Source organism: Thermobia domestica, chromosome 1 (genome assembly GCF_964235325.1).
Source record: "Thermobia domestica chromosome 1, izTheDome1.hap1.1, whole genome shotgun sequence".
NCBI lineage: Eukaryota > Metazoa > Arthropoda > Insecta > Zygentoma > Lepismatidae > Thermobia > Thermobia domestica.
In genome coordinates, this window is record NC_137454.1 from 333069805 (window position 1) to 333089266 (window position 19462).

A 19462-nucleotide genomic window follows, 5' to 3' on the forward strand; every position below is an offset into this window, starting at 1 on the left:
TAAAGCAGATGATATTCAACATTTTGCTATGAGACAACTTAGCAACACACCTTGTGACAAACTAAGCGCTGTCCATAAGTTGATTGTCTGCAGTCACCTTTGAAATCTCCGTACTTTCGGGTTTCTATCAATTCTCTGCCTGCAACAGTTTACCATCCGCCTTCTATGGGTTATCAACATTTATATGGTTTAACCGTTTAGTATTAATACTTTCAGAATAAAACAAAGTTTTATCTTAATGAAACCTTTCTACTTTTACCGAACAACACTAAAACTTCTAAATGTGTAAAAGTAACATAAACGACTTCGTTATTATAGAACATTTAATCTGCTACAGAAACGTCCACTTGACTTACAGCAGATGAATTCATCATTTCGTCTATCACTTCAAGCTCATCTTCACTCTTATGAAAGTTCAAGTTCTTAAACTGTTAGCTGAATTAAGTTGAGTTTCATCTATTGTCCATTGGATTTATAAATGTTTCTAAGCTATTTTGAACTCAAATAACTTTATTATCAATTTTGCATGTTAACCTTCGTTTAGTTTATTTTAATTTGGTAAAACGTTTCTTCGTTCTTTATCCATTTATGGTGTGATTTAAGTCATTGGGCCTTTTCCCCATGTAAATATTTTGACTAAGTTCGAATGATCTCTAAACCCTTCTAAAACTTACCAAGAGTAATTTTATTTCCAGAAACTATGTTATTTTCTTCAGACATCTTAGTCATGAGTTTTGTTCCGGCATCCTTATCTGTGTCTCGATTCTCAGATGCGGTATGATCCATGTCGTCAGTGAAGAGAATAACATAAGTAGTCCCTGGAAATACGAACTTATAAAACAAAAGGGTTTAAGAATAATACAGAGTCAAAAGGTTGTATTCTACAACTTTTCTCGCACTATGCTATCAATTCACAGTACATGTGTAAACATAAATTAGACGGTAGATGTACTATTTCTCATTATTTTGTTTTAGAACAAACAAAACAATATAAAAAAGAATGAAATGTTTTCCCTATTTTTACTTTTTCAAACAAAATTAGAATATGTAGTGAAATGAAATTTTTACTTTGAGTCTCATGGTTACTCTGTGATCATAGAATTGCAATTTTATAAAATTGAAATGTACTTTTAGAGGCACCCAGGCTCCACCGTCATATTCACTAACATCTATAATGAAGCCCTGTACGCAGCATACGCACTACACTCCAATATCTTATATTTAATTCACCGAAGATATTTTAATATATAATCTAAGAAAGCGACGCATTTCCACAGGGAGTTGTTATTACTGTAACCTAAAAATAATGCCCAACATTATCTTTTCAACTACTTAATCTTTCACGTAACTCCTCTGTCTATACTCGCTGACGCTTGCTCCAGACATTATGTCTCGTAGATCACGAAGAAAATCATTCTGTAAATAGTTTATTCCGGCAAATTAGTCAATATAATTAAAAATAATTACGTGTCACCTAGAACAATTTCGGAGCTGCTGGTAGCATATATTTAGGCATTTATATCTGGCAAAGAAGTAAATTAGAATGGGTTACATTTAAAAAATTTCTTTTTAACTGATAACTTATCTGCAATCCTACCTATATCTAGTTCAGATTTGATTTTTATACAGTATGCTCCCAATTCGTTTGTCAATCATACAAGTTGCAAAAATCTCTTATATAATTTTAAATTCGAAGCGTCATAAATATGTTGCATTTCTCGCAGAGAACTTTTACTAGTCGATCACAAACACCACTAGGTAACATCCTCAACTCCTTAAGAATTTTTTGCCTCTATCTTCAAGTATAATTTGTTTAAGTGTTCTTCTTTCTGTATCTGTTAAATTCGTGTAGAAAAGGAAAACCTTTCCGAAAAGGTATAGCTCGAATAATAATACCAAAAGAGTCCCTTAACAAATGGAAATACTAAATACACGATAAAGAGGGTTTAAATTTTCTTGAGAAATATTCAAGTGTGGCATTAGACGAAATCACTGCTATTTTTTCATTATTTGTTATACCTTTTAGCAAAACTTCGTAGCCCATATCAGATTGGTACTTTTTGTATAAATCCCACAGAAGACGGCTGGATTTTTTTGTTCCTATGCCAGCTAAAAGCCAGCAGCCGTTAGAAGGTTGCGCCTTCTGTGCGGTAAGAGATTATGCACATAATTCATTGGAGCTCAGTTATAATTTGATGGGCTATGAGATGTTCGTAAAATAGGAACAGGATGTTCTATTTTATTTTCATTAAATTGGATTTGATAATCATTTTATTCAGGGTCTATTTTATTTTATTATTGTAAAAAAATGGGAGAACTAAATGACAAAAGGAACATGAAGTGCACTGTCAGAACACAACACATACGTGATAGTGTAACAAATGAATGTTACCTTGTCTCCAACTCTGGACCTGATGGAGACAAACGGGTGCCCTGTTAAGGCATGAGGTTCTTAATGTGCAGAGAATGGAGGTGCTATGTAATGAGGCACGACGGATGATGAAAAAGCTGCAACTGCGTCTAAATCCGGATGTTCAGGAGGTAGGGTATAGCGGTAAAGTGCAAAGAGTAGCGATAAAGGTGTATCCAGTAATTTGTGAGGTGGATTGAAAGGGATGTCTGCTTGCATTGTGGTGAGGAGTAAGGGATGCCGGGACTCGAATCTGTTAGTAATGTACTTCTTCCGTAAAGCTTCAACATGGAACAGAAGATGTGGAAAAGACATAATTTCATAAAGATCTTGAGTAGGACTAGGAAGTTTTATTCTGTAGGCTATTCGTATGGCATGTCGTTCTAGTATTTTCAGTTTTTCATAATGACGCTGGAGTGCGGCTATCCATGCAGTGAATCCGTAAGTCAGGACTCGTCGTAAGAATACTTTGTAGGCGTTAAGAACGGCATTAGCTCGTGATTCCCAAGTAGTACCCGTGAGACTTTTAAGGAGGTTAATACTGTTATATGATTTCTGTATTACATTCTGAAGGTGAGAGCGCCAAGTGAGGTGGTGGTCAAAAATAATACCCAGATATGTTACATGTTTAGCTGGATGAACCTGAGAGTTATCTACTTGGATATTCAGTAGTGAAGGATTTCGATGTACTCGTGATCTGCGTTTTGGCGGGAGAAAGACTATCGCTTGTGTTTTATCTGGGTTGAGTTTCAGACGCCACTTCGTACACTAGGTGAGAAAAGTTTGAGTTGCTGCATTAATTTCAGTACTTATACGATGAATAGTTCGGCCTAATGTTAGAAATGCAGTATCGTCTGCATACTGAAAAATATGTGTGTTTGGTGGCAATGGTGGCATATCTGCTACATATAGAAGATAAAGCAAAGGTGATAAGGCAGACCCTTGTGGTACTCCACGGCTGGAATTGCCATTTAATAATTTGTAGTAATATTTGTATTTGTTACATGCGGGAGTTAACTTAGACTTCACCAAATCTTCTAATGTATTTATGTCACCCTCATATCGCGGTATTGTAAGTACACTCACAATTGAACAAGTGTAAATGTATGATATTACTAAACTAAAATATACCCAAGTGAGAAAGAGAATTCGGACCGAATTGGAATTAGGTTGCAATGTTGAAATTTGTAACATACCACTAAACATACTAAAGAACACATAACAATGTTTCCGACTTTCCTCAAAATTAAATTTCTCTAATAGTTTATGCGCTAGGAACATAACACCAAATGCCCCTAATATTGAAGCTAGTACATAAAGATGGTAAGTTAGAAACAAACTCTTCCAGGACGGTACTCGCTTACTTTTGGGTACTAAAATTGCTGACGATTGTATCTCATAATAATTTAAAAAATATGCTACTAAATGCATTTCGTAATTTAATAATAAACTACCAACGGTGATATCAACATTCTTTCTGTGAAGATCACCAACACCAGACCAACTACAATTCTTGTTCCTCGTTCCATATTTCTTCCAGCTATTGATCTGAATAACTTCCATCGTACAGTTCAATTCATTACTCAGAGTTTAATATAACTTCGGTAAATATCCTAAAAGCAAATTCTCACCATATCTAAACGGCGCGACAAACATCTTGGCATTTGAAGGCGGCGCTCCAAGTTCCCTTTAAATGCTGCTAGCAAATGAGAGGCCAGCGGTATTGCCACGCTTATTTTGCACACATCCACGTCTATCCCCTGTCACTGGTCGAGCTGTAGTTTGTCTGCTTTATTCGACATCTCTTTACCATTTGGCAACGTCAGGCCAGAGTTTGCGTTTTATTCGTTTAGCTGAAATGCCAAGATGTTTGTCACAGCCCTTATTTATGAACGTAAACACTGGCGAAGAAGTGTAAAGAGTAGTTGCAAGTAACGTATGTCCATATAAATTGTGAAAGTTTGTTTTTAAGTACAACTTCAAGAAAATATTCCTTATCTGGTCAAGTGTTTGAAAATTTAGTTGCTGAGTGCTACACAGTTTCAAGAAAGGATGGCATGATGTCACTAAGATATTTTCAATTATATTATAAGGACTCTCAGTATTACTTCGTTCTATGAATGGTACATGAATTTGTATTACTGGAGCTCTATATATTTTATGGTTGAATAGTAGTGGGAAAATAGGATCTACATCCTTTGTGCAATGTTTATTTATTGGGCCTGAAACATCAAGTTCTAAGTGTGAGATACACATTAGCAACAATCTTGCTTTTGTGTTCATATTAGACATACTTGTAATTTTAATCAAATTCTGGAAATCTTGAAAGGTGTCCACAAGTAGTATACAATCGCTCACTATTTGAATTGTTTGGGTGTAACTTGTAGGAGATATTCTATTACCATCAGTAATTCCTAAAGGTATCGTGGTACCTCCTATTGCTGTTTGAAAATTATGCATTTGAAATGACATATGGTTTCCATTAAGTAAAATATTATCAGCTTGTGTATCACATAATGTATACGAGAGCTTTGTAACAAAGTTCGAGAGTTTCAAATTTTGTTCTGTTTCCAATAGTATGTTAAATGGTAATGTTACTAATTGCATTAGTTCACATACGTTTAGAAAGCTCCAAACAAAGTATTTGATATAATTCATGATGTTATTGGGATTGCACTTTAATCTTGTCACTAATATTTTATGAAAAGATACGATTCATGAGAACTTGAAAATAGAAGAAACCAAAATTACATACACAAATTTACGCATTCAACCTTATAAATACGATTTATGATATGAAGATTATACAAAATTCTACTGCCACTTCTGTTCTGACATTTGTTTGAACATAAATGTATTGAACAAGCTTGAGATAGGTATATGGGTTAATATTTGCTAAGTCAGTTAGTAGCAAGGATTCTTTCGTTTGAAAGTTAGACTGTGTCCTTCTTACCATACAAATGTTTGCTTTGGAATAGTCCCACTGTTTACTTTTTCCATATTATCAACAGAAAGTGTAGAACTTGCCATGACATTTTAAATAAGATTTACTATCATAATTATGTGGTAATCATTGGAATGAAATTTGCTATTAAATCATGAAATTAAAAATTACATTTGAATAAGCAATTGGATATAAACAGGCACAGAAATAATACATTTCCTTCCTTAAATAAATGAAAATTTATAAAGAGAAACAAAAGAGGTTGGGTGTTCTTTTATTAATGTATTGAACGAAATGTAAATTCATAGTTCATGTTTTCTTTTTTTTTTTTTTTTTTTTTACTTATATGAGGTGACATCTTTATAAAGTATCCAACCTGATAGAAACACATTAGAAAAATTGTATTTACAATAATTCAAATCGTAACACAGAAGTTAGAAGTTAGTTCTATCAGCCCTTGATCTTCGATCTTCAGTGACCTTAACTTAAGCTGTCTAAGAATGGTTTGCCGAAAGGATACTGAATGTAATAATTTCATTTGTTAAGACTAGACCAGTCAGCCTTGATTAAAATACTTTTAAACTTTGATTTCCAAGAACTTTAATTTCTGGTCTCAAGGGAAAATTGACTCATAGTGTACTGAATCAAAGGTAATATTTGTTAAGGCTGATCAAGGAGCCTTGTTTTTCAAAATTGTAAAATTTTCTTGGACTCACTAACATATTCCAGTTCAAATTTGAGGTGGTGTGGTTGCAACCCCTCAATTTTCTTGACATTTCTGAAGATATTAGACCTATAGAATCCATTCAAGGTGGGATGTAAACATCTGAGGAGGTTGAGTAATAAGACTTCAATTTTTTAAAATAATGTATCTTGCTCCAAAATTGTAGGTGTCTGAAACCTGATCGATGTAGAATTTTCATCAGTATCATGAATTGCATAATGTTACATTAGACGGTCGCTTACTGTCCTGTGATAATTTGCAGACACCCATCATGTTCAAAAATAATAATAGTGAGATCAAAATGGAACATCTCTTATCATTTGCATTCTTTACAGCCCAACTGATCAAAGGATCGACTACCCTCATAAGACATTGCAGATAACAGCCATATATCAGGTTTCCATTTGCAAACAAAGGACTAAGTACGCGGTTTCCTAAAATACCTGCCCATAAGTTTAGTGTTCGCAGTAATCTTGGTTTTCCCTCACTAGGATCATGAGAATTGGATTCTCTCCAGACGAAAACGTCGTCTTTATTAGTACATATCCAACAGTTGAAATTTACAACTCATCTCTTAAATACTTGGCTCGTTGTAAAATGATTGACACTATACTTTTTGTGTTTTCAGAAACAATTTACTGAACAAACGAAAACAAATTACGGTTATTTCCCGGTAATGTTTATGCATTTTTTCCATCATTCTGACAGCTTCTGTATTTGCGTAGTAAACAATATTTGGATGTATGATGGCACAACTGGTGGACAATTGCATAAATTTCTTCATTAATGGTTAACTTTTTACGCTACATGACCACTTTCATTGTGTGGAATAGGACATAGTAGATCGGAGCCACATTCGACAAATATGGAGGATCTGGGAGCACAGTGCATAGTTCAAGCTGGCCATGGTCTGCTGACTAGCATATAGCGGCACATTACTGTCTTGGAGCAGACCGCACTTTTCCGCGGCGGCGTTGTTAAATGCGTTGGAGGAGTTGGTGCAGTGAACTGCAGTACCGATCATTGTTGAGGGTCTTATTGGGACGGAGCCAATCCATCAGCAGTATTCCTTTCTGATTCCAGAACATAGTTGCCATTTGTTTCTGCACGAATAATCCCGGCCGTGACTCCATGAGATGAGTTCTCCCAGGATGCTTCCATTCCATAGACTGTCTTTTTTTCTGGAGTCAGATGGAAGAACAATGATTCGTCGACGGTGACCAACGCTCAAAGAACTCCGCTGAATCTGCACTGTACTGTTGCATCAAGAGTTGCCATATCCCCACAGACTTCTGTTTCTGCGCAATGGTGAGGGAATTGGACACGCATTGTGCACACACCTTCTTCATCTTCAAATTATCATGGATCATGGTGTGGAGGGTTCCCCGTGATAGACATGTTGCCTTCCCTAGTTCATCAAACCTGATTCGAATGTGCCCTATTTTCAAGTCATTGACACGCTGGTTATTGTTGGTTGCTAGAAGTTGCTGGACGCACAGTCCTTTTGCATTTTTCAGCACATTCTCTGCGTCCCAGAATTCTAAAACCCATTATGATACTCACATTATGATCATCTTCTCATAGTTCTTGTTTGATGTACATTTTCTATTGGGGTAAACATGTATTTTTATCACTACTCGAAAATGTGTTTTACGATTTGTCGGATTAATATACCATTAATTTGAATCAGCGATTATGCGCCCAATAATTTTGATCACTGTGTCTTGAGGCAGACTAAGCTTACACCGTGAGTTTTACAAAATATAGTCACAAGTTTTGAAGCATATTGATGGCTCACATCAAATCAATTCGTTAAATCACAACGAGATTTGCCCACATTCTCCGTAAAGAAAACTAATATAAACTTCATCTTCATCAGGTACATTCATTTATAACTGTCTCACACATATAAATAACAGGTAACCTAATAAGTTTTGAGCCTTTTAAGTCAAATTTTAGAGTATGAAAATAATCTGCATCGTTTTGTTTAATTACTTTTGCCATTATTCCGGTATAATCGTAGTGCCCAACAATAGAACGTTTTAAGCTTCTGATCAAGAAATTGTGGTACATTGTTTTCAGAGGCCTTTTTCGAAACTAACTTAATCCCAAGAATCCCAAGTTATTTCAAGTTACAGGGTATCCTAAGCGTCGGAACCACAAACCCACTTAGTAATTTTTCTATATAATTAAAGGTAAAGGAGTTATTATCAATTTTGTTGGCTAATAAACATTCATGTACTCTCGTTTATAAAACTTGTAGGACTTATTTTTTTCTTCAAGAAGCCCGCACATTCTTTGTTGATATGGAGCTAGCAAGGAGTTGTATAAAAATAGACACATCAACTGATAACAGTACTAAACTGTTGCCTGGTTTGGCATTGTGATCAGATACATACTTTATTTAATTAAGAAACTTGGAAGATACAACTACTTTTGGTATTCTGGTCAGATATTAGTCTGATACTTGGATAAAATCGTAGTAATGCTTAAATGAAGTGACTGCAGGTAGTCTCAAGGGAAAATGATTCCTCGGACTCAATACCGATTTTCTAAGATACTTTCGAACTAATTTTTTCATCAGTATGGAAAGTTAGTGTAAGTAATAAAGATCAATTGTCTGATAACATTTTATTAGAATTTTTTTAACAAAAACTGCTTCGTGGGATCGAGTTACCGTAAGTGGGATTATTAGGGTTAACAAAAGTCAGGAAGTTCTGCACAGAACAAAATAAATGATAGTCTGATAGTACAAGGTAAGGGTTATATGACAGAGGCAATGAAACATCCCAGGGAAGTTGTCGCAATTTCTAACGTGTTGCCTCATGTTTCAGAATCCTATGGTATTACGTAACAATTTTTATAGAGGGAGATTGGCTACTGGCATATAATTTGAAGTACTCACCAACCACCTCTAAAAAATGTTGCAGAAGTACCGCAGGATTCTGAAACTTGGATATTTCGATTGGGCATATACTAGTTCCTAAGTGAAGTCTTGACCCGACTATGGCAGGTCCCAAGGTTTTGGAGCTATGGACTTTTAAATTTCATTTTTTCATGTTTTCGGCGGCCTATAACTCCGAAAAGAAGCATTTATGCACCCAAGTTGATATATACGTTTTGTCTTATCTTGGTGTCAGGAATCACCTCCCAAACGTTGTTTATGTTGTTTTGAAACACCCTGTATGTCCACTTGCATCATGGATATAACTAAAGTTTTGTATGCTTCATTTATCTATTTTAAGTTTAAATAGTATTCAAGTTTAACACCGCCGAAATGGAGAGTGTTAGTCAGAATCCTTACAGGACTAGTAAACGATTACTTGTCATCACTACTTTTTATCTGACAAGTGAGATACGAATTCGCCACCAATCAATACCATATCAGGATTGGAGCTGAACTTGCAATAATAAGCCCGGAATTGAATATTCGTCATCATGAGGATATATCAGGTATGTGTCAGAGAAATCTGTCTGCGCTAGGCTTTCCAGTGCATAAGACAATTCACTAAAAGACGCATAAATAGACATTCAAAGTAAAACTCTTTTAAGATTGATGTATGACATTTCATTTGTTGTACGTCTCGCAAAATACTCCCAACTAGAACATAGAATTAAGATAAATTACAAATATCAACATGTCGGAGAGCTAGGCTTCGCCATTTCAAATATATAGAGAAAAGTGCCATTAAGCATATGACAACATGGTGCAAGCTTATTGTGTGGCTTACGCCCACTGTTCCATCCCAGAAAAACTGTTCTACAACACTTATATAAATTTATTTCAACAGCTGCAGCGAATAATTCAACATAATTACTATGATCTTATGCATTCTTTTATCTGTCTCAATACGATTTCAACGGCTAGAGATATTTTAAAACGCAAACCCGCCCACACTTGTCTGGTACTTCAATAATTTTAAGGTGATTTAGAATTTTAAGCCAAGAGACATTAGATATTAAGAGAATTGTAATTATTTATTAATAACTAAAAATAAGTTAAAGCAAAACAGCACTATGAGTACTAAAAATTTGCATTACCCAATTGTCTGAAGTGATGGTAAATAGGCAAAACCTGAATTAAGAAGCAAGTATTGCTGCATGCTTGCAGTATTCCTTCATTTATAGAGTACTCTCCTAAATTGGGGATCCCAAGTTGCGCCGTGTGGGCTTTGTGGTGGACAAACACCGTGCTTGTGGGTTTTCTCGGGGTTTTCCCGTTTCCTCCCACTTTCTTCATTCCACCATTTCATTCATTTCTCATCATCACCGTCTCCTTTAGCCTAACCGGCATAAGAGTGGGACGTAAAACTTAAAGATTTCATTTCATTTTTTCTCCTAAGCTAGGGTAAATATGGACCTGGAAAGGTAGGGGGGCGGTAGGTAGCAGCATGACATCACGCCGCACAGTGGTCGGAAACTTGGAAAAAGCGGACAAAAATAGTTTATTCCGAAATAATGGAAGTTGACGGACGTCTGTCTATCATTCTATATATAATTGTCCTTTCTAAATCGATTTTAAAGTGATTCGAAGAACTCCTGCTACAATACGTGCAGTTACATATACAGGGTGGTTCAAAAGTGTGGAAAATGTCAAATACTGCATAAATGTCAAATACTGCAAACTATAACCAAAGGAGCAATGTAGGGGAGTAATAACGGTGAAGTAAAATTGGGGAGGACATAGAACAATGAAAGTCGCCATCTTGAAATTCACCATCGTGAATCATATCATACATACAGTTTATAAATTGAAAACATAACATGTTGACGCCATATGTGAATTAGACATCGTTAGTCAGTACGAAGTTATGACAGAAGTTAAATGCATGCAAGAAGCGGTTACAGGTTAAATGTGTTCTCCCTCTAATTGTATGTGCAGCTAATAAAAAGACGGTGTAAAACAAATGAGTGTTTGGCCTTAGGATACAAAATTAGAGTTCGCGGTTTTTCACCTGCACCATCTTCGAAGAAACACTTGGAATGTAATTTAGATTAGGATTATGTTGTTTCGGTAAAATTAAAGAATTCAATATAGAATCTTCTTATATACTACTGCACTGACGTGTAATTTACAGCAGCTCCACATGACTGATAGTTTATCACTGCAATATGTATGAGTTCGCTACAACTTTGATTCAGGGACGAAGGGCAATCCAAATTATGTACAAGACAATATGCCTTTTCCCTTTGTGATCACAATTGTGATCACAACATTATTCATCACACATTTCCAGTTAGATGGGACTGAGTCCTTCAGGTGCACTTGGCTGCAGCTACTTAAAATGTTCAACCTTTGTACTACTCATGGTCAACTCAATAAGCATTATTTTGCAGATAAGGAAGGATAAGCTTAGACTGCAAAGCTACTAACATCAGTGTATATGTAACTTTTCGGTAACACTAACAAAGCCATCATATAAATGATATGACAATGGATAACAAATAAAAATTTTCACGAAACACACAGTATTTTAGTCCAATGTACTATTGAACCGCTTTCGTCGACCTCAGAAGCGATATAAATGGTTAAAACATATCATATTGTTTGGTTCATTTTTTACTGATGTTTCGACATTTTTCTTTGTTCATGTTTACATGCATTTTATTTACATCGAAAATATTCTCATGTGCTGACACTCCGGATTTTGAAGCAACAGATAATCAAATATCAATACCGATTTCTTAGGCGGCGAAGTGGACAAAATCGATTTTTGACCGCTTTTCTCCAGTTTCCGACCTCTGTGCAACATATCTTTGGCTGCCTATCTAATGGGCTGCCTATCTTTGCCCATTGTATTTTTAGGAAGTAGAGGGACGCCGTACATATTTTTTGGAGATGGGGGATGGCATCTCCTCGCGTTCCCCCTCACTTTTACTCCTGCTTCTAAGTACAAAAATTCAGTTGAAAGTGAAATCAAGAAAAACTTATTCAATAAATGTAAGTGGATTATTGTTAAAACTACACCTAAAGATAGAGAATTACAATCAAATTTGATCACAAAATAAAATATCTAGCGATACTGACAAATCTTGTTAAGGCTGGCAGAACTTCTGAATCTGCTACAATGTTTTCAGTTAAAAGAAAAGACAACATAGTTGCTATTTTCAGAGCTGGAGTAGACCAGAGCATGTTAAATAAGTAGTTTCAGTATCTAGTTCGAGATTCAATTTTGAACCTGTCTCTCAGAAAGCAGATGTTGTAGATGAGATTTTATGAACTATAAGATTTCTCAGTATCCCTTTGATGATTTTCTTAAATTTATAAGTTTATGCACATATATTAAAGAAAAATTATTCTAGAATGTATTCTTAAAAATAAAGTGAGAGAAAAACTAGGATTAGAAACCTAGGATCGTTGCATTGTGTGTATATAGGTGAAGGAATATTTTTATTTTGATTTCATCTCATTATTACTTAGATGTAGTTTTAAGGATTACTTTTAAGCAAGAAGTAATTTTCTCACAATTGACTACAATAACTATGCTGAATTTACATCAATGACCAGATAAAAAATGTACGATTAAGGTATAATTCCTAGCAATAGAAAGAAATGATAAGAAAACGAAGCAAACATAATAGCTTAACTGAAATGCTTCTTTATATCTTCATGATAAGCAACAAGCAGAATAAGAAAGCTTGCTTGATTTTAAAACAACAGATAGGGCAAAATTAAGAAAAGAAATCTAACAACTAGGTTATGAAGAAAATAAGAACTAATTAATTATGAGTAGTATAAATATATGACTAAGATAACTAGGAATAACTTTAGAAAATGATTGAAATTCAATACCAAGGTTATAAAGAACATAAAGTGTTTTAGCGTTTTGATTTGGCCAGTGAGACGAAGCGCTGGTAAGCTATCAAAGCTCTGTCGAGATTAGACTAAATTCTAATCTCCTCACTTTTGGAAATCAAAGAAAAAAAGGAAATAAAAAGGGATCTTTTCGGGTTAAAGTATTGTATAGTATTCTCAATTTGCCGCACGGACAGTTAAAATATGATTTTATGATACTGTAGAGCAAAGAGACTATTTTATAGACAAAATAAATCAAAATACGATATAAGATAAATAATATTCCAATCTTATTTATAACAATATGTTTGTATCCTTTACACAATTTTACTTATATATATATATATATATATACTATATTAAAAACTATTATTTTGTCTACTAGGCATTAGCAAATAATAGACTTCTATAACATTTACTATTAGATTAAGATAAATCAAGTAACGTAATTTTCTTAAAAATATCGTTTATTTTACAAAAACCGAACTCATATTTTATAATTTATACATTTAGTTTTTATCTTTATATTAGCTTTATTAGTTTATAAATTTCGATGATGAATAGAAATCCCATTTGTTGAGAAGAAACAGAACACTTAGAATAACATCTACACTCACATTTTTTAAACACTCGAATATTAAACGCAACACTGCTACCTACCATTTCCCTTGGGTGCTGGCTCACGAAGAACTCCCTAAGAAAACAGCTGATAACAATCCTGGTCCAGGCTCATATTCTGTTGGGCGCAGATTGATAATGTTGAAATGTGAACAGTGATTTGACATGAGCCACGTTGATGCTTTTGAGACTCAGGTTGTGTTATACTTACTTTTGCGTATGCACACACATACATACACGTAACTGGCAAGCCGTCTGCTCGCAGGAATTCACACACACATGAATGAAGACGGTGATATTTATTTAGGTAAATTCCTATTTATTGAGTATAGATATATGTGGGTACGGAACAAAATATATATATATATATTAACAACACACAAAATTCTCACTTCGTAGAGCTAAATGCTTAAACAGAAGAAATTGCTCTACGGCAATCGAATAAGCAAAATGAAGAATAAACTTTTAACACTGCATGGGAGATGTAAATATGCACACACTCTATATGAACACTAGAAATATAGCCCTTGTTTGAATATCACTAGCACTATATATTCACTCTTCGTATTATGCTAAGATTTTCACTATGTGATGATGACGAGGGGAAAAGGGGGGAATACTGCTGATTGAGGTATCTTGATTCCTAAAAGACGTTACATCTCCAGAAGTTATTTGTTATCTTGCTTCCTATCCTGTATATATTAATGTAGCACTAATAAAAAATTCTTCATACTATCCTTCTTTACGATGTCTTGCACTGCCTATTCCTCCGGCAAACTTTTCCACACTCCCGCTACAACGAATTCTCCTTGCTAACTTCTTGCTTCTGCTCGCACTTGGGAATAACCCGTTTCGATACTCAGGGTTGACAATGCACTATGTAAAATAATAAAGAGAATGTTAATGTTTGCCGCATTCATAGACATTGCCAATGTGTCGATTTTATAATAAAGAATACTGGCAACATTTAATTTGATCCCGTGAGAAAGAAGCTTGGAAATAATAGTTGAAAAAGTGTAGCAGTCTTAACTAATAAATTCTTCCCATGGTTATAGATTTTTATGCACTGCTGTTATAGGTAAAATTGTTCAGTGGAAAGAAGCGAACGATTGTAACGGTGTGTATGAGTCATCCCACCTACGACTCCTGCAGGATAGGAACGTTTGTTCTCACGGCAGGACGGATGACGTAATGCGAGAGCATGAGAACACGATAAATACGATATCATTCATACAAAATATCAACTTCGTATTCAAAAATATTCCCAATGTTAATAAATGTAATTAAGTTAAACGTATATGCAAAACAGTCATGGTGACGAAGACTATAAGTTGGAAACTATTTTACAGAAAGAAAAAAATAAGTTTGCTACGACGAAATACTCTGTTGAGACGATGAGTGTTGCATTGGAAAACAACAACTTCTTTGTTCTATCGTGGAAAGCGATAAGAACGACTGAAGAACACCTGCATACACAGAACGAGTTGAAATTCTCACCAAAAGAGAAATAGCTTTTAGTTGAGTAAAATAGTAATTTCGTTGCATGAATAAAAGTTAAAAAGAAATACACTGGTCGTCCAAAAACATAGTTTTGTGGCCGGGCAGACGGTCACAACTTGGCGATCCGGAAGGGAACAACACATTACGAGTTAGCGAAGTAATGTGTTGAGAATCCTGGGTAAACACATGGCAAAACAAGTTTGGAGGTTGTGGCTTCTTTTCCAAAATACGGAGTTGGCAACACTGTTCTTGGTTCACTGGGTATGGAGGATTATGGGGGAAACACTGGTAACAATGTTTTTCGATAAACACTATTCGCAGTGAATAACGAAAATAATATTGATTTCTCACTATGAATCACTAGGGCTATTTATTTCGTTTAGAACACTGTTGATCCAGATGCATGACTATCAGTTGATTCCAGATTCCATGAGATGTTCCTGAAAATTCCATATCTAGATGTCTTCTTTCTTCTTTCTTCTTTCTTCTGCGAGGGAAGTTCCAATCGGTGAAATCCAGTCTTCTTGACAATTGGGGTTATGGGGTGCGAAGACAATTATAGCACATAAGTGAAAACCTCTATTTTTTTTTTTTTCAACACTGAGAATAAATATTCTCGCTTCACTGTGAACATTTGCTTTAAAATATGCTTTGGTATATTCACTATTTGTTTGTGATGCGTATAACACTTTGGGCTAAACTGATTACGTGAAAACGAACACGTGGTTTCACCTGTATATGTGAAAGTGTTTATAGGGCTATATAGTTTTGTTTCTATTTATTTATTTTTATATATATATTTAGTTCGTCAGTTTTTTTTTCAAAAGTATTCATGCTTGAATAGTTAAAATATTTAAATAAAAATTGACAAGTATAGATAAAATGTAATAATATAAAACGCTAAATATTTTCAAAATACTGGAATATATCGAGTGAGTATGTTAACTTCAAAGAGAATTAAAAAAATCGATTTATAAATCTGATTGTGAATAATCGTAAAATATAGGTTAATTCACCTGTGAACGGATGTTAAATCATAACAATCCTGAAGGTTTAGACGAATAAACATTCGTGAGATAATTTTGTGTGAACTGAGAACACAAAATCTTGCATACTAATAAACAAAAAATTTAAATTCCCAAAATATGGGTAAGACACACATATATATACCTTCAACAAAGAAGAATTCTTTTGAAAAACATTTACGAGTTATTTCTTCATCCAAGTGTATCCAAAACACTCTACGAGTCCGCATGCCAGTACGTATATATCTCGTTGACTCGTTTTAACTGATCTCATCCATTAACTGATGAAGATGCCAGGTTCCATCTAAACAGTTCGTTAGTCTTATTAAAGTAAACCAGTTAACCATTATCGAAAAATACATATAAAAGAATATTCATTAGTCTTTATGTGGTAGTGAGATGTTACACAAGACGTCAGTAGAACATAATCATGTTCAAAACAAAATATAAAAATGTAAAGGAATAGTGATCTTGAATACTTCCAAGGAAATACTTGAAGTCCAACCCCTAATGCTTATAACAGGATAATGAAATTTTGTTAACACAAAATCAACAATGCATGACAACAATATATAGGCATATTATAAATGCAATCATCTCTCATGATGCAAAATTCCATCGTAAACAAACGCCTAGCCTGGGCGTAATGGATGCTCATCGGCACTTCCATAATGTCCACAAAGTGTGCAATAGTATACTTCAACATGTTCATCAATGACACATGTATATTTATCGTAACGTTCACACATTCGCCATCTCGAATTGTGATTTAACTAACGTATGCCTAAAACAAAATCCTATTAGCAATTCATTGTATAGAAGTACAATAACAAGTAATTCCTTAGGATATCAAGATAAAGACACAAGATATAAACATTCCTGAAATATTCATTATCGATGAAAATAGGACGCTGTAAGTCGAAACATTGAAATAAGATAAAGACTTTAATAATATTTCTCGAATAATTTTTTTTTTTTTACTTTTCAGCTGTAAATCTAAATAAATGGTTAACAACAAGAATATTAACGTGAATATTATTTCACCTAGATAGATTTTAAATTTCGGCATCGACAAAATTAATGGAAACTAGTTGGCATGGTATGAGTAATTAGTTCTTCAAATTGTATGCGTTCTTGTTCCAGTAAATAGACAAAAGTTACGATTACTGAAATGCAATAAAAGAAATATTTGAAATATATCACAATACATGCTAACATAGTCTTAAAATACATGAGACAAAATATCATACACGAATATTTCACAAAATCAAAATATCAGTTACACAGAAATACTTCGGATTCTTCGTGGAAAAATCTGTTGAAATATGAAAATAGCATCAATACGTATGGTAAATTCACAAATATTGAAATATTCATCAAGCATAAAATACATTATAATAATAATACAATGAAACATCATTAAATTTTAATATTCAATATACACAGAAACATATGTCTAAAATACAGGATACGAATACACAGGTTACAACGAAATCTCAACGTGTGCATCAAGGAAGAAGAAAATTTCCAATAATTACCGAATGATGGGTTAATTACTGGGGTGTCCAAGTATTTCATGGTTCACCACGCCATGTCTACCTAGAATGTAGCTTGGAAAATAAATTTACATCCCTTATTAATGTACCCTAAAATTCCTTCCCGAAAAATCGGTCGTATCAAGATGCTAAAGAAGCAAAAAGAAATGGTAATAAGAAACCCAAATAGATTGGTTAGATTCCAAAAGAAATGTTTAGTTACGGTGAATACCGCAACCGAAGGATACGACCGTACGTCTTGAATACATATCTTCTTGTGTTTCCTATGACAAGGAAAAAACTACGTAAAATCTTAATGTAAAACATCTTAAGACTAAACAGTCTACACTGTTTGACATATCTCGATATAGAACATCAATGTACCACATTAGACACGTTTGTACCATATTCCGCTAACACGCTTAATCATATTAAGAGTCAAAAACTTTAATAAAAAGTCTGCTGAATCTGGCCTTTTTTTTTTTTCAAAATAGGCCTCTTCTCAATAGAAGTCCTCCAGTCAAGTTCGGAACGATCAGTTTGACAAATGAAGGTTGCCAGTAAGAAGTGTTGAAATAATATTTCAACAAAGGATCTCCTAAATATAAAGATAACAAACGGGTAGATGTTAAATTATTGGTATGAACTTGCTTTACTTGGGAAGCGTCTTTCGGATTACCATTCACACCATCCTCTTCTGTTTCCTCATTGGGTTTGGATAAATGAAATTTTCCACTAGGAGTAAGCGAAGTAAGATTATTGGAAGTGTCAGGTGTTACTAAATTTAAATCTTGTAAAATGTGTTCTGGGAGTTGCCTTTGTGCCAAAGTTAACCAAATTTTTCGGGTTTCAGGCGTCGGATTCCAAAGTTTTGTCCTGTCCATGGAGTGCAAACCTATATATTCACCTGTCGTGGGATCGATAAGTTCGACAACACGATTATCAAGGGCTTTTACACAAAGAAAGGGTCCCCTGTAAATGTCGAAAAACTTGAAGATTTCCCTTTTTAGTAGATTACTAATATTTCGTTGTCTTAAAAAGACTAAGTCACCTTGTACCACTAGGCGACGTCGTTGTTGGGTTTGATTCCATCGCTTGTTCCTCTTCTCGATAGTCGATTTTCTGCGGTGGTCTGCCATGAGGAGTTTGTTTGACCAATCAATGCCATCTTCTTCATCAAAATCTTCAGAAATCTGTAGACCGAAATGTTTGAAAATAGGGCGAGAAAAATGAATATTAAGGTGTATACTCGCAGGAGAAACTCCAAGGCTCTCTGTAATAGAGTAATTATGTAACAAAACTGCCTGAGTTAAGTTCTCAGCCCATTGCTGATGTGACTGACTGCACAACAACCTAAGAGTACAAAGAATTTCTTTATTAGACCGTTCTGTAATATTAGCTTGGGCGTGATAAGGTGTGGTGTGATGTACTTTGATATTATATTCCTGCATCTTCGATAAAAATTTCTTACTGTGAAATACTGGAGCGTTGTCAGTGAGGACAGCTTCCACTAGACCTAAGTGATGCATATAGATATCAAATAAGCATTTAAGAACTGCAGTAGCTGTGGCAGATTTCAAAGGATAAGCTGTACAGTATTTAGTGAATACGTCTACTGTAACCAATGCAAAACGAGCGCCACCTTTTCCTGTGGGGTAGGGCCCTAGGAAATCTAAAGCTAACAATGCCCTAGGATGTAAGTAAGCATTAGTAGACAATAAACGTGCAGGTGGATGTTGATCCGGTTTAAACTGCATGCACTTGATGCAATCCCTGACGTGTTTCTTCACATCAGACCTCATCTTTCTCCAGTAAAATGACTTCGAAATAATTCTCACTGTTTTATCAGTACCTGGGTGATGAAATTGATCATGATAAGCAACTATTACTTTCTCCACTAAAGATCTAGG